The sequence below is a fragment of the Heterodontus francisci genome, chromosome 32 (genome assembly GCF_036365525.1).
Source record: "Heterodontus francisci isolate sHetFra1 chromosome 32, sHetFra1.hap1, whole genome shotgun sequence".
Classification (NCBI taxonomy): Eukaryota; Metazoa; Chordata; class Chondrichthyes; order Heterodontiformes; family Heterodontidae; genus Heterodontus; species Heterodontus francisci.
This window is the reverse complement of record NC_090402.1, coordinates 53,692,186-53,707,179: the sequence shown is the minus strand read 5'-3', so window position 1 is coordinate 53,707,179 and position 14,994 is coordinate 53,692,186. Positions and strand designations below refer to the sequence as shown.

General features: G+C 46.8%; 1 protein-coding gene across 2 annotated transcripts in view; it reads right to left on the bottom strand.

Moving 5' to 3' along the window:
• Nucleotides 1–9,725, bottom strand: part of LOC137347522 (apical endosomal glycoprotein-like) — an 89,379-nt gene extending 79,654 nt beyond the window's left edge. For both annotated transcript variants that reach the window (XM_068011973.1, XM_068011974.1), the window contains exon 1: nt 9,647–9,725. The gene's annotated coding sequence lies outside the window, so the exon portion shown is untranslated. The remainder of the gene's footprint in view (nt 1–9,646) is intronic.
• Between the last annotated feature and the right edge of the window lie 5,269 nt (nt 9,726–14,994).

The following is a 14,994-nucleotide window of genomic DNA, read 5'->3' as shown; positions in this document are numbered from 1 at the left end:
GTTATTTCTGATATTAAGGTCCTGATATTCAGGGGGTGACAGGGAGGGAATCGGGAAGTGTGTTTGTGGTTGGGGGTGCGCGAAGCCTGGAAATCACAGATTTCCTGCTGAATTTAATGGCAGGACCTGATTATAATTTTATAATTCCATTTCCTGCCCGGCAGCCAGCTGGATTTGTGGGGAGGGGGGCGTTTATTCAGTCATGGGATGTGGGTGTCGCTGGCTAGCCCAGCATTTATTGCCCATCCCTTATTGCCCTCGAGAAGGTGGTGGTGAGCTGCCGTCTTGAACCGCTGCAGTCCATGTGAGGTAGGTAGACCCACAGTGCTGTTAGGAAGGGAGTTCCAGGATTTTGACCCAGTGACAGTGAAGGAACGGCGATATAGTTCCAAGTCAGGATGGTGTGTGGTTTGGAGGGGAACTTGCAGGTGGTGGTGTTCCCAAGAATCTGTTGCCCTTGTTCTTATAGATGGTAGAGGTCGTAGGTTCGGAAGGTGCCTTCGAAGGAGCCTTGATGAGTTGCTGCAGTGCATCTTGTCAGACTGACAATCAGGAGGGAGGGAAAAATCATGGGCTTAAGGCTTGGGATCATGGGTTTGGGGAGCGGTTGGTTCATTGCAGCAGTAGATATACCTGAGGGCAGGGTAAGCGCACCTCCTGACTCACAGGCAGTGCAATAAAAAGCAATAACCTGCTGAATACAGTTGCTCCTGTCTCCCTGGCATTGCCAGGATTCCAGAGCCCTTGGAAACCCAGCTGGCCAGCATTAAATTTAAATCAGGCTCCCAACTGCACTGAAGGAGCCTGATTTAAATATTATAATATGTCCCATCTCTTGAGAGTGAGGCACAGTCACGCCACGCAAACGGCCACTATAGAAACAGCAGCAGGTGTACTCACGACAGACTGGGCTCACATTACTACACCCCCCCCCCCCCCCCACATCCTCCTCCCTCCCCCCACCACCTTCCTGGCCCCTTTATCACCCATTAAAGTTCCCCAGTAAGTCATACTTATTCAAGTCTTACAAGCTCTGCAAGTATTCAAAGTTTATGTGCCAAAGTTGGGAGAGCTGTCCCACAGTCTAGTCAAGCAACACCCTGACATAGTCATACTCATGGAGATCATACCTTACAATGTCCCAGACTCCTCAATCACCATCCCACCAGCAGGACAGAGCCATCAGAGGTGGCAGGAGAGTGGTACACAGTCAGGAAAGAGTGATCGTGGGAGTCCTCAACATTGACTCATGAAGTCTCAAGGGCAAGGGAACCTCCTTCTGATTACCACCTACCACCCTCCCTCTGCTGATATATCAGTACTCCTCCATGTTGAGCATCACCTGGAGGAAGCACTGAGGGTGGTAAGGGCACAGAATGTACTCTGGATGGGAGGCCTCAATGTCCATCACCAAGTGTAGCTCAATAGCATCACGACTGACTGAGCTGGCCACGTCCTGAAGGACATAGCTGCCAGTCTGGGTCTGCGGCAGGTGGTGAGGGAACCTGCATGAGGGAAAAAGCTACTTGACCTGTCCTCACCAATTTGCCTGTCGCAGATGCTTATGTCCATGACAGTACTGGTAGGAGGTACCATCACACAATTCTTGTGGAGACAAAGTCCTGTCTTCATGCTGAGGACATCCTCCATCATGTTGTGTGGCACTACCACTGTGCTAAATGGGATAGATTCAGAACAGGTCCCGAAGCAGCAGCAGCAGAATTGTATTCAACAACAACACGTAACCTCATGGCTCAGCATATCCCTCACTCTACCATTACCACCAAGGAGGGGGACTAATCCTGGTTCAATGAAGAGTGTAGGAGAGCATGCCAGGAGCAGCACCAAGTGCACCTGAACGTGAGGTGCCAACCTAGTGAAGCTACAACACACAACTACATGCATGCTAAACAGTGAGAGCAGCATGCTATAGACAGAGCTAAGCGATCCCACAATCAATGGATCTGCAGTCCTGTCACATCCAGTTGTGAATGACTATTAATGAGAGGGGGAGACTCCATGAACATCTCAAACTCAATGATGGGGGAGCCCAACACATCAGCACAAAAGACAAGGCTGAAGCAGTTTGCAACCATCTTCAGCCAGAATTGCTAAGTAGATGATCCATCTCAGACTTCTCCTGAGGTTCCCAGCATCACAGAGGCCAATCTTTAGCCAATAAAATTCCCTCCACATGATATCAAGAAATGGCTGAGCACACTGGAGACAGTAAAGACTATGGGTTCTGTCAGTATCCCGGCTATAGGGCTGAAGACTTGTGACCCAGAACTAGTCGCACCTCTAGCTAAGCTGTTCCAGTACAGCTATAACACTGGTATTACCGAGCCATGCAGAAAATTGCCCCAGGTATGTCCTGTCCACAGGACAAAATCCAATTCGGCCAATTACTACCCTTAATCATCAGCAAAGTGATGGAAGGTGTCGTCGACAGTGCTATCAAGTGACACTTACTCAGCAATAGCCTGTTTACTGATCGTCAGATTGGGTTCTGCCAGGACCACTTGGCTCCAGACTTCATTATAATGTTACGACCAGGTGAGAAAGGGGTCATGCTCACAGCACCTTCCTTTTTGGCTAGAGGAGGGCCCTCTGTGTCTCCTGCTTTCCTTTCTCTCCCAGGACTGCTTGGGCTCCTATCACCTTCCCACACTTTGTCCTTTTTGGATTTGTGGGGTGATTAGGAAAAGTTCTCCCCTGGGAAACTGACCTATAAATTAAAGCAAACTCATCGGCCAGGACAGCCACTTGCCAGGTTCTCTGGACCCACTGCTCCTCTACATGGGTCTTTATGGAGAGTGGGAGAGAGTGTTTAAATTCCTCTAATAGAATTTCTTCTCTGATATTCTCATAGCTGAGCTGTACTTTAACAGCCCTCAGCCACTGGTCAAAATCCAGCTGCTTACGTCTTTCAAATAGCAGATAAGTTTGATTAGCTTGCTTCTTGAGGGTTCTAAACTTTTGGCGTTAGGCTTCAGGTACTAATTCATATGCCCCAAGGATAGCATTTTTGGTCAGTTCATAATTTGATGAACTCTCACCTCTCACCAGGGAATAAACCTTTTCCAGTTAGCTTGCTTTGTAATAAAAGAGACCAGGTCTCAACTGGCCATTTTAGCTGCCTTGCCAGTTCCTCAAAGGACACAAAAATTCTTCTACATCCTCCTCGTTGAATTTTGGAATTAGTGGAGCAAGTTTTAACAATTTTGTACCCAGCCCTGAATTATGCTGAGTTAACTCAAGCCGCTTTAATGCTCTCTCTTCACATTCCTGCCAGAATATTCTTTCCCTCTCCCTCTCCTCAAATTCAAGTTTCCTTTGTTCCAATTGTATCTTTGCAAACAATACCCTCTCTGGGTCTGCTTCTAACCCTGTTTCTGCTTCTTCAGATTCAAGGGAAAAATGGTTGGCCACTAGCCTTAGGAGTTCAGACTTTCTAGCCTTGCCACGTACAATGATCCCACACTGCTCAGCCATTTTCCTCAATTCTTCCATAGACAGTGCTTTTAACTTATCCCAAGTTACGTCACCATGGCTTGGTGAGCGACTAGCTTCAGCTGCAGACATGTTAGTATTCAAGCACACATAACCACAAGAAAACCTGTATTGAAATCCTGCTGTTTTTTGATTGGGAACAATTTTGCTTCCCACTTCCAATTTCTCTCATTTGTCTGTGGGTATAATCCAGGAAGGTAGCATCCAGATTTCTGTTACAACCAGGTGAGAAAGAGGTCTAGGGTCCCCTCTCAGTCTTCACCTGGTCTTACCGTTACAGGGTTTAATTTTAAACACACCATGTTTTTAGCTCCCCCTTGGTGAATCCTTGTTCACCGTTTTCCAATTATAAGGCGAAGAAACCAGCACAAACAGGCTTTCTTAGGTTTAAAGAAGAAAAGTGAAATTTATTAAACTTAAACTCTAATTCGGTTAACGTTTATGGATACAAGACGCACCCAGGCTAGCATGCATACGTGGTACACACATGCAAATAGAAACAGAAAAGAGCAGAAGAAAAATAAAGAGAAAAAGTTTGAGGCAATATCTGAAGAGTTGTTGTTACGGTTCTTCGAGCTCACCTTAGAGACCTTGATTATAGGTAGATCTTCCTTTTCATTGGGGCCCAGTATTCTTCTTAAACCTTGTTCGCTGTAGGAGACTTTTCTCTCTTGGGGTTCATGTGTCTTCAGTGGATTCAGAGGCTTGTGAGAAAGAGATGGAAGCAGACCGAAGAGAGATCTTCTCAGTCCAGGAGCAAACAGACACTCTACCCAAACTGTTTGTACAATTGCCCACCAGGTTAGTCATGTGACTAGCTGGTTTGACCATGTCCGTTTGTGTATTCAGCCATCTTAGCTGTCAACCTGGAATGCGAGCTCCCCCACCTGGTGATCAAAAGTCCATCGTGGGTTGAATGTGTCAAGGAATGGCTGCTTTGTCCTTCCAAACACTGTCTGTTAATATGCAAATATCTTTTCCAGCCACGGCTGATCTGTTTAACCTTTCTTAACTCCAGTAACAGTTTAAAATCAATGTCATGACAAAATTAATGTGCCTTGTTCTTGGCAGGTGGGGGCCTCACATGACAATAGCCTTGATCCAAACATGGACAAAAGTGCTGAATTCCAGAGGTAAGGTGAGAGTGACTGCCCTTGACATCAAGGCAGCTTTTGACTTGAGTATGGCATCAAAGAACCCTAACAAAACTGGAGTCAATGGGAATCAGAGGGAAAACTCTTCGCTGGTTGGAGTCATACCTAGTGCAAAGGAGATGGTCGTGGTTGTTGGAGGGCAATCATCTTAGCCCCAGGACATCATTGCAGGAGTTCCACAGGGTAGTTTCCTAGGCCCAACCATCTTCAGCTGCTTCATCAATGACCTTCCCACCATCATAAGATCAGATGATTGTACAATGTTCAGCACCATTCACAACTCCTCAGATACTGAAGCAGCCCGTGTCCAGATGCAGCAAGACTTGGACAACATCCAGGTTTGGGCTGATATGTGGCAAGTAATATTCGCGCCACACAAACAGGAGAGAATTTGACTCCCCTTTACAATCAATGGCATTACCATTGCTGGATCCTCCACTATCAATATTCTGGGGGATACCATTGACCAGAAACTTAACCGGACCAGCCATATAAATACTGTGGCTACAAGAACAGGTCAGAGGCTGTGAATTCTGTGGAAAGTAACTCAACATCGGGCTCCCCAAAGCCATCATCCACAAGGCACAAGTCAGGAGTGTGATGGAATACTCTCTACTTCCCTGGATGAGTACAGCTCTAACAACACTCAAGAAGCTAAATGTCATCCAGGACAAAGCAGCCCACTTGACCAGCACTTGATCCACCGCCTTAAACATTCACTCCCTCCACCACCGACACACTGTGGCAGCAGGGTGCACCATATACAAGATGCACTGCAGCAACTCACCAAGGCTCCTTCAACAGCACCTTCCAAACCCACAATCTCTACCACCTAGAAGGACAATATTAACTGGGATAGTTTTAGTGTGAAAGGAATTGAGGGAGCAGAATTCTTGAAGTGCATTCAGGAGAACATTTTTGCCCAGTATGTAGCAAGTCCAAGAAGAAAGGGCACAGTTTTAGACTTAGTTTTAGGAAATGAAGATGGGCAGGTGGAAGGAGTGGCAGTGGGAGAGCATTTTGGTGGTAGTGATCATAATTCAGTTAGTTTTAACATAATTATGGAAAAGGACAGAGACAGAACGGGAGTTAGAGTTCTCAATTGGAACAAGGCCAATTTTAATAAACTGAGGAGTGATTTAGTGAAAGTGGACTGGAAACAGCTACTTGAAGGTAAATCAGTGTCAGGGCAGTGGGAGGCATTCAAAGGGGAGATTCAAGGGGTTCAGAGTAAACATGTTCCAACAAAGAAAAAGGGTGGGACGGCCAAATCTAGAACCCCATGGATGTCAAGGAGCCTACAGGGTAAGATAAGGCAGAAAAGGAAAGCTTATGTCCGACACTGAGAACTCAATACTACAGACAGCCAAGAGGAGTATAGAAAGTGGGGGGTGAAATCAAAAAGGAAATTAGGAAAGCAAAGAGAGGGCATGAAAGAATATTGGCAAGCAAAATCACGGTGACCCCAAATATGTTTTATCAATACATTAAGAGTAAGGGCATAACTATGGAGAGAGTAGGGCCCATAAAAGACCAAAAAGGTAATCTATGTGTAGGGGCAGAAGATGTTGATATGCTTCAAAAGTGGGGATGATGCAGATATTGTAGTTAAGGAAGAGGACTGTGACGTATTAGATGTGTTAAACATGGGGGGAGAGGAAGTATTAATGGGATTAGCATCCTTGAAAGTTTATAAATCAACAGGACCAGATGAAATGTATCCTAGGCTGTTAAAAGAAGGAAGAGAAGAAATAGCAGAGGGTCTGACCATCATTTTCCAGGCCTCACTGGATACAGGTGTGGTGCCAGAGGATTGGAGAACTGCTAACGTTCTACCTCTGTTTAAACGGGAATGAGGGATAGACCAAATAATTACAGGTCAGTCAGTCTAACCTCAGTAGTGGGCAAATTATTGGAATCTTTTCTAAGAGACAGGATAAACTGTCATTTAGAAAAGCACAGGTTAATCAAGGATAGTCAGCATAGATTTGTTAAGGGAAGATCTTGTTTGACAAACTTGATCAAATTTTTTGTAGAAATAACAAGGAAGACAGATGAGGGCAGTGCAGCTGATGTGGTCTACTTGGATTTTAGTAAGGCTTTTGACAAGGTCCCACATAGCCGACTGGTTAAAAAAATAAAGTCCAAAGGGATCCAGGGAAATGCAGCAAGGTGGATACAAAATTGGCTCAGTGGCAGGAAACAAAGGGTAATTGTTGACGGGTGTTTTAGCGACTGGAGGGCTGTTTCCAGCGGCGTTCTGCAGGGCTGGGTCCCCTACTGGGTCCCTGCTTTTTGTGGTATATATTAACAACTTGGATGTAAATGTAGGGGGCATGATCAAGAACTTTGCAGACAACACAAAGATGGGCCGTATAGTAGATAGCGAGGAGGATAGCTGTAAGTTGCAGGAAGATATTGATGGTCTGGTCAATGGGCAGAAAAATGGCAAATGGAATTCAACCCAGGGAGGTGTGAGGTTATGCATTTGGGGAGGTCAAACAAGGCAAAGGAATACACGATTAATGGGAAAATACTGAGAAGTGTAGAGGAGGTGAGGGACCTTGGAGTGAATGTCCACAGATTCCTGAAGGTAGCAGGACAGGTCGATAAGGTGGTTAAAATGGCCTATGGAATCCTTTTCTTTATTAGCCGAGGTATAGAATATAAGAGCAGGGCGGTTATGCTGGAGGTTATGCCTGCGGGGGTAGGGGTGGAGTTTGGTTTTTAAAGGGTGGGAGGGTGAGTTATGAGGAGGATGCAGAGAGGCTTCAGGGTGATTTGGACAAGTTGAGTGAGTGGGCAAATGCGTGACAGATGCAGTATAATGTGGATAAATGTGAGGTTATCCACTTTGGTAGCAAAAACAGGAAGGCAGAATATTATCGAACGGCTATAAACTGAGAGAGGGGAATATGCAACGAGACCTGGGTGTTCTCGTACACCAGTCGCTGAAGGTAAGCATGCAGGTGCAACAGGCGGTAAAAAAGGCAAATGGTATGTTGGCCTTCATAGCGAGAGGATTCGATGTACAGAAGCAGGGATGTCTTACTGCAATTATACAAAGCCTTGGTGAGGCCACACCTGGAATATTGTGTGCAGTTTTGGTCTCCTTATCTGAGGAAAGATGTTCTTGCTACAGAGGGAGTGCAGCGAAGGTTTACCAGACCGATTCCTGGGATGGGGCGGGACTGACGTATGAGGAGAGATTGAGTCGGTTAGGATTATATTCGCCTGAATTCAGAAGAGTGAGGGGGGATCTCATAGAAATCTATAAAATTCTAACAGGACTTGACAGGGTAGATGCAAGAAGGATGTTCCCAATGGTGGGGGAGTCCAGAACCAGGGGTCATAGTCTAAGGATACGGGGTAAACGCAGGTAAATAGAGTGGTCAAGAAGGCATACGGCATGCTTTCCTTCATCGGACGGGGTATTGAGTACAAGAGTTGGCAGGTCATGTTACAGTTGTATAGGACTTTGGTTCGGCCACATTTGGAATACTGCGTGCAGTTCTGGTCGCCACATTACCAAAAGGATGTGGATGCTTTGGTGAGGGTGCAGAGGAGGTTCACCAGGATGTTGCCTGGTATGGAGGGCGCTAGCTATGAAGAGAGGTTGAGTAGATTAGGATTATTTTCATTAGAAAGACGGAGGTTGAGGGGGGACCTGATTGAGGTGTACAAAATCATGAGAGGTATAGACAGGGTGGATAGCAAGAAGCTTTTTCCCAGAGTGGGGGATTCAATTACTAGAGGACACGAGTTCAAAGTGAAAGGGGAAAAGTTTAGGGGAGATATGCGTGGAAAGTTCTTTACGCAGAGGGTGGTGGGTGCTTGGAACGCGTTGCCAGTGGAGGTGGTAGATGCGGGCACGATGGCGTCTTTTAAGATGTATCTAGACAGATACATGAATGGGCAGGAAGAAAAGAGATACAGACCCTTAGAAAATAGGCGACATGTTTAGATAGAGGATCTGGATCGGCGCAGGCTTGGAGGGCCGAAGGGCCTGTTCCTGTGCTGTAATTTTCTTTGTTCTTTTGTTCTTTGTAAACCTTTCAGGACTGAGATGAGGAGAAATTACTTCACCCAGAGAGTGGTGAGCCTGTGGAATTCACTACCACAGAAAACAGTTGTTTAAAGGGATCAAAGGAAATGGGGCAAAACGGGAACAGTTGGATGATCAGTCATGATCATAATGAATGGCGCAGCAGGCTCGAAGGGCCGAATGGCCTACTCCTGCTCCTATTTTCTATGTTTCTATGTTTCTCATTGGTTAGGCCACAACTTGAGTACTGTGTGCAGTTCTGGTCACCTCATTACAGAAAGGATGTAATTGCATTAGAGAGGGTACAGAGGAGATTTATGAGGATGTTTCCAGGACTGGAAAAATGCAGCTATGAGGAAAGATTGGATAGGCTGGTGTTGTTCTCCTTGGAACAGAGAAGACTGAGGGGAGATCTGATTGAAATGTACAAAATTGAGGATCTGGATAGAGTGGAGGTGAAGGGTCTATTCACCTTAGCAGAGGGATCAGTGACGAGGGGGCATCAATTTAAAATGATTGATAGTAAAATTAGAGGGGAGATGAGGAAAACCTTTTCTCACCCAGAGGGTAGTGGGGGGTCTGGAACTCACTGCCTGAAAGGGTAGTTGAGGCAGAGACCCTCAACTCATTCAAAAGAAGTCTGCATATGTAGCTCAAATGCTGTAATCTGCAGGGCTACGGACCAAAGGCTGGAAGGTGGGATTAGAATAGGTGGATCGTTTTTCAGCCGACATAGACACGAGTGGCCTCTTTCTTTGCCTTAAACTTTCTATGATTCTATGACAAGAGCAGCAGATGCATGGGAACACCACCACCTACAAGTTCCCCTCCAAATCACACACCATCCTGACTTGCAACTATATCGCCGTTCCTTCACTGTCGCTGGGTCAAAATCCTAGAACTCCCTTCCTAACAGCACTGTGGATGTACCTACCCCACATGGACTGCAGCGGTTCAGGAAGGCAGCTCACCACCACCTTCTCAGGGGAATTCGGGATGGGCAATAAATGCTGGCCTGGCCGGTGACACCCACATTCTATGAACAGATAACAAATACACTGAATTATAATATGGTTTTCATTTGGTTGTTGATTGTTTGTTTATTAAATTCTCCTGCACTTAAAACCTAAAACACGTGATACTTCATCACCTTAGAAAGCAAAGAAGAATCTTTGTGAGAACATTTACAGCAGTTAAGGAACAGAACGAAATCCTTTTGGTAATTCTGGGCTTGATGCTGAAAACTGACCTTGATATCGACACAAGTGAAGATAACTCTGTGAGGTACCTGACCAAGAAGAGTGATCTAAAATTCAGATGTCAAAACACAAGAGTAAAAATGTAGAAAGAGCCAAAAATGTAATCAAACCCCTTCCCATTCACTCCAAGTACAGAATCCCAATGGACCAAACTCTTCCCATTCACTCCCAGCGTATAGGATCCCAAGGATCAAACACTTTCCAGTCACTCTCAGTGTTTAGAATCCCTATGGATCAAACTCTTCCCATTTAGTCCCAGTGTATAATATCCCAAGGACCAAACTCTTCTCTTTCACTCCCAGTGTATAGGATCCCAACGACCAAACTCTTCCCACTCACTCCCAGTGTATGGGATCCCAATGGACAAAACTCTTCCCATTCACTCCTAATGGACAGATTTCTCATGGATTAGATGAGCTGTGGTCTCCCAGTGTCGTTAGGGTATTCGTAATGGCTAAGTCCTTTTAGGTAGGTTTGAGATTTCTGGTAGGTATTAAAAGAACCAGTGTCCCCAGCATGGAGCACTAGAAAAATATTGTTCTTGGGTGACCAAAGCATGGAGCACTGACCAAGGTAACGTTCCTGTGTGTTCCCAGCTTGGAGCACTGGACAAGGTATTGTTCCTGTGTTTATATCTCCAGCATGGAGCACTAGGCAAGGCATCGTTCCTGTGTGTCCCCAGCATGGAACACTGGCCAAGGTATTGTTCCAGTGTGTCCCCAGCATGGAGCACTGGACAAGGTATTGTTCCAGTGTGTATGTCCCCAGCATGGAGCACTGGACAAGGTATTGTTCCTGTGTTTATATCTCCAGCATGGAGCACTAGGCAAGGCATCGTTCCTGTGTGTCCCCAGCATGGAGCACTGGCCAAGGCATTGTTCCTCTGTATCCCAAGCATGGAGCACTGGCCACGGTATTGTTCCTGTGTGTCCCCAGCATGAAGCACTGGCCAAGGCATTGTTCCTGTGTGTCCCCAGCATGGAGCACTGGCCAAGGCATTGTTCCTCTGTATCCCAAGCATGGAGCACTGGCCAAGGTATTGTTCCTGTGTGTCCCCAGCATGGAACACTGGCCAAGGTATTGTTCCAGTGTGTCCCCAGCATGGAGCACTGGACAAGGTATTGTTCCAGTGTGTCCCCAGCATGGAGCACTGGCCAAGGTATTGTTCCTGTGTGTCCCCAGCATGGAGCATTGGCCAAGGTATTGTTCCAGTGTGTTCCCAGCATGGAGCACTGGACAAGGCATTGTTCCCGTGTGTATGTCCCCAGCATGGAGCACTGGACAAGGCATTGTTCCCGTGTGTCCCCAGCATGGAGCACTGGCCAAGGTATTGTTCCTGTGTGTCCCCAGCATGGAGCACTGGCCAAGGTATTGTTCCAGTGTGTTCCCAGCATGGAGCACTGGACAAGGCATTGTTCCCGTGTGTATGTCCCCAGCATGGAGCACTGGACAAGGCATTGTTCCCGTGTGTATGTCTCCAGCATGGAGCACTGGACAAGGTATTGTTCCTGTGTATCCCCAGCATGGAGCACTGGCCAAGGTATTGTTCCTGTGTTTATATCTCCAGCATGGAGCACTGGACAAGGCATTGTTCCTGTGTGTATGTCCCCAGCATGGAGCACTGGCCTAGGTATTGTTCCTGTGTGTATGTCCCCAGCGTGGAGCACTGGACAAGGTATTGTTCCTGTGTTTATATCTCCAGCATGGAGCACTGGACAAGGCATTGTTCCCGTGTGTATGTCCCCAGCATGGAGCACTGGCCTAGGTATTGTTCCTGTGTGTATGTCCCCAGCATGGAGCACTGGCCAAGGTATTGTTCCTGTGTTTATATCTCCAGCATGGAGCACTGGACAAGGCATTGTTCCCGTGTGTATGTCCCCAGCATGGAGCACTGGCCCAGGTATTGTTCCTGTGTGTATGTCCCCAGCATGGGGCACTGGCCTAGGTATTGTTCCTGTGTGTTTATCTCCAGCACGGAGCACTGGACAAGGCATTGTTCCCGTGTGTATGTCCCCAGCATGGAGCACTGGACAAGGCATTGTTCCCGTGTGTATGTCCCCAGCATGGAGTACTGGCCAAGGTATTGTTCCTGTGTTTATATCTCCAGCATGGAGCACTGGACAAGGTATTGTTCCTGTGTGTCTCCAGCATGGAGCACTGGCCAAGGTATTGTTCCTGTGTTTATATCTCCAGCATGGAGCACTGGACAAGGTATTGTTCCTGTGTGTATGTCCCCAGCATGGGGCACTGGCCTAGGTATTGTTCCTGTGTGTCTCCAGCATGGAGCACTGGCCAAGGTATTGTTCCTGTGTTTATATCTCCAGCATGGAAAACTGGCCTAGGTATTGTTCCTGTGTGTCTCCAGCATGGAGCACTGGCCAAGGTATTGTTCCTGTGTTTATATCTCCAGCATGGAGCACTGGCCTAGGTATTGTTCCTGTGTGTCTCCAGCATGGAGCACTGGACAAGGTATTGTTCCTGTGTTTATATCTCCAGCATGGAGCACTGGCCAAGGTATTGTTCCTGTGTTTATATCTCCAGCATGGAGCACTGGCCTAGGTATTGTTCCTGTGTGTCTCCAGCATGGAGCACTGGCCAAGGTATTGTTCCTGTGTTTATATCTCCAGCATGGAGCACTGGCCTAGGTATTGTTCCTATGTGTATGTCCCCAGCATGGGGCACTGGCCGAGGTATCGTTCCTGTGTGTCTCCAGCATGGAGTACTGGCCAAGGAATTGTTTCTGTGTGTATGTCCCCAGCATGGAGCACTGGACAAGGCATTGTTCCCATGTGTATGTCCCCAGCATGGAGCACTGGACAAGGCATTGTTCCCGTGTGTATGTCCCCAGCGTGGAGCACTGGCCAAGGTATTGTTCCTATGTATCCCCAGATTGGAGTACTGGCCAAGGTATTGTTCATGTGTGTTTATCTCCAGCATGGAGCATTGGACAAGGTATTGTTCCTGTGTGTCCCCAGCATGGAGCACTGGCCAAGGTATTGTTCCAGTGTGTCCCCAGCATGGAGCACTGGACAAGGCATTGTTCCAGTGTGTCCCCAGCATGGAGCACTGGCCTAGGTATTGTTCCTGTGTGTTTATCTCCAGCATGGAGCACTGGTTCCTCTATGTGTGTTCACCCAGTGAATGCAGTGATCAGATTAGTAACGCATCATTGCATCACATGGCACATGAAATAAAACAGTGGATGTCTTGTGTGATTTGTTAGAAGGCTGATGGAGCCCTTTTTATTTGAACAAATAAAATATTTAATCAGGCTGTGACAGAAAGACTTACAAACTGGCATCTTTATCTGCAGTATTTAAGTCATGAAAGTGCAGCATTTCTGACGAAAGGAGCTCTGAACTTTGCGTTGTGGATTATTGATCAAAGTGCAGCTGTAAAGTGGGAGATAACCTGAGAGAGTGCTGAGCACTAGGGTACTGAACACGTGACCGACTCATCCCACTATATGATGCAACTCACCCACAGTTTCGGGAAGCAGCAGGTCAGGTACCCATGGTCATGGTGGGGGTTGATACAGGACATTTCTACAGCCCCTTTCACAATCTCAGGAGGTCCAAAGCACTTCACAGCCAATGATGTACTATTGAAGTGTTGCAATGTAGGAGACTCGTCAGCCAATATGTGCACAGCAAGATCCCACAAACAGCAAAGAATTATTGTATTGGGCCCCTAAAATTAGTTGCAACACTCTTGGGTTACGGAATAGAGAACCTGCTCCGGTTCTGCCCCAGGACCACCGACAGAAAATGCCGAGGCGCTGATGGGATGAGGACAGAATCGGAATTGGATGTGATGCCTCCATTGCAGAATATCCTGCTGACATTCAGTGTGAAGGCTCACAGTTGAAGAACGCCTACTTGGCTGAGGTACCAGAGGCCAGCAATGCCTGTGGAACCGGACCCCAGCGAGAGTCACAGCCTTCGGAGGAAGAGGGGTGAAAGGTGGGTAGAAATGTAAGCACACAGCATTGACTTAACACAGCCTAAAGAAAGGACTTGGATTACAAGTTGTGTTTCAGAGTGAATGCAATCCGACTCCAGCAAAGCTAACTGCTGGTAATAAAGCGATCGGGAGATGTAGCCCACTGAGAAAATGAATGTGAGAGAATGCAAAGATAACCAGGTACAAGCTCTACAACCTTGAATGTACTTCAAGGACATGGTGAGTGATACTCCTTGATTTTCAGTGTGTTGTTTTGCAATTGTAAATTGCCTCACAGAAGTAGTCCTGGGTTCGTGCCCCTCCACACATTCATCGTGCTGAAACTTTGAGTCAAATTTTCAGATAAAATTAATGCTGAGCGCTGTTAATGCTGCATACAGAGCAATTTCTAATTCAGGCACCCAGTGTTATACCATCAAACACTCCTAGATCAGGTGTAACCAAGGTTAAATACAGGGCAAATCTCCCTCTACACTGTCCCATCAAAAACTCCCCAGGACAGATACAGCACAGATTAGATACAGGGCAAATCTCCCTCCACACTGTCCCATCAAAAACTCCCCAGGACAGATACAGCACAGATTAGATACAGAGTAAAACTCCCTCCACACTGTCCCATCAAAAACTCCCCAGGGCAGATACAGCACAGATTAGATACAGAGTAAAACTCCCTCCACACTGTCCCATCAAAAACTCCCCAGGGCAGATACAGCACAGATTAGATACAGAGTAAAACTCCCTCCACACTGTCCCATCAAAAACTCCCCAGGACAGATACAGCACAGATTAGATACAGAGTAAAACTCCCTCCACACTGTCCCATCAAAAACTCCCCAGGGCAGATACAGCACGGGTGAGATACAGAGTAAACCTCCCTCCACACTGTCCCATCAAAAACTCCCCAGGGCAGATACAGCACAGATTAGATACAGAGTAAAACTCCCTCCACACTGTCCCATCAAAAACTCCCCAGGGCAGATACAGCACAGATTAGATACAGAGTAAAACTCCCTCCACACTGTCCCATCAAAAACTCCCCAGGGCAGATACAGCACAGATT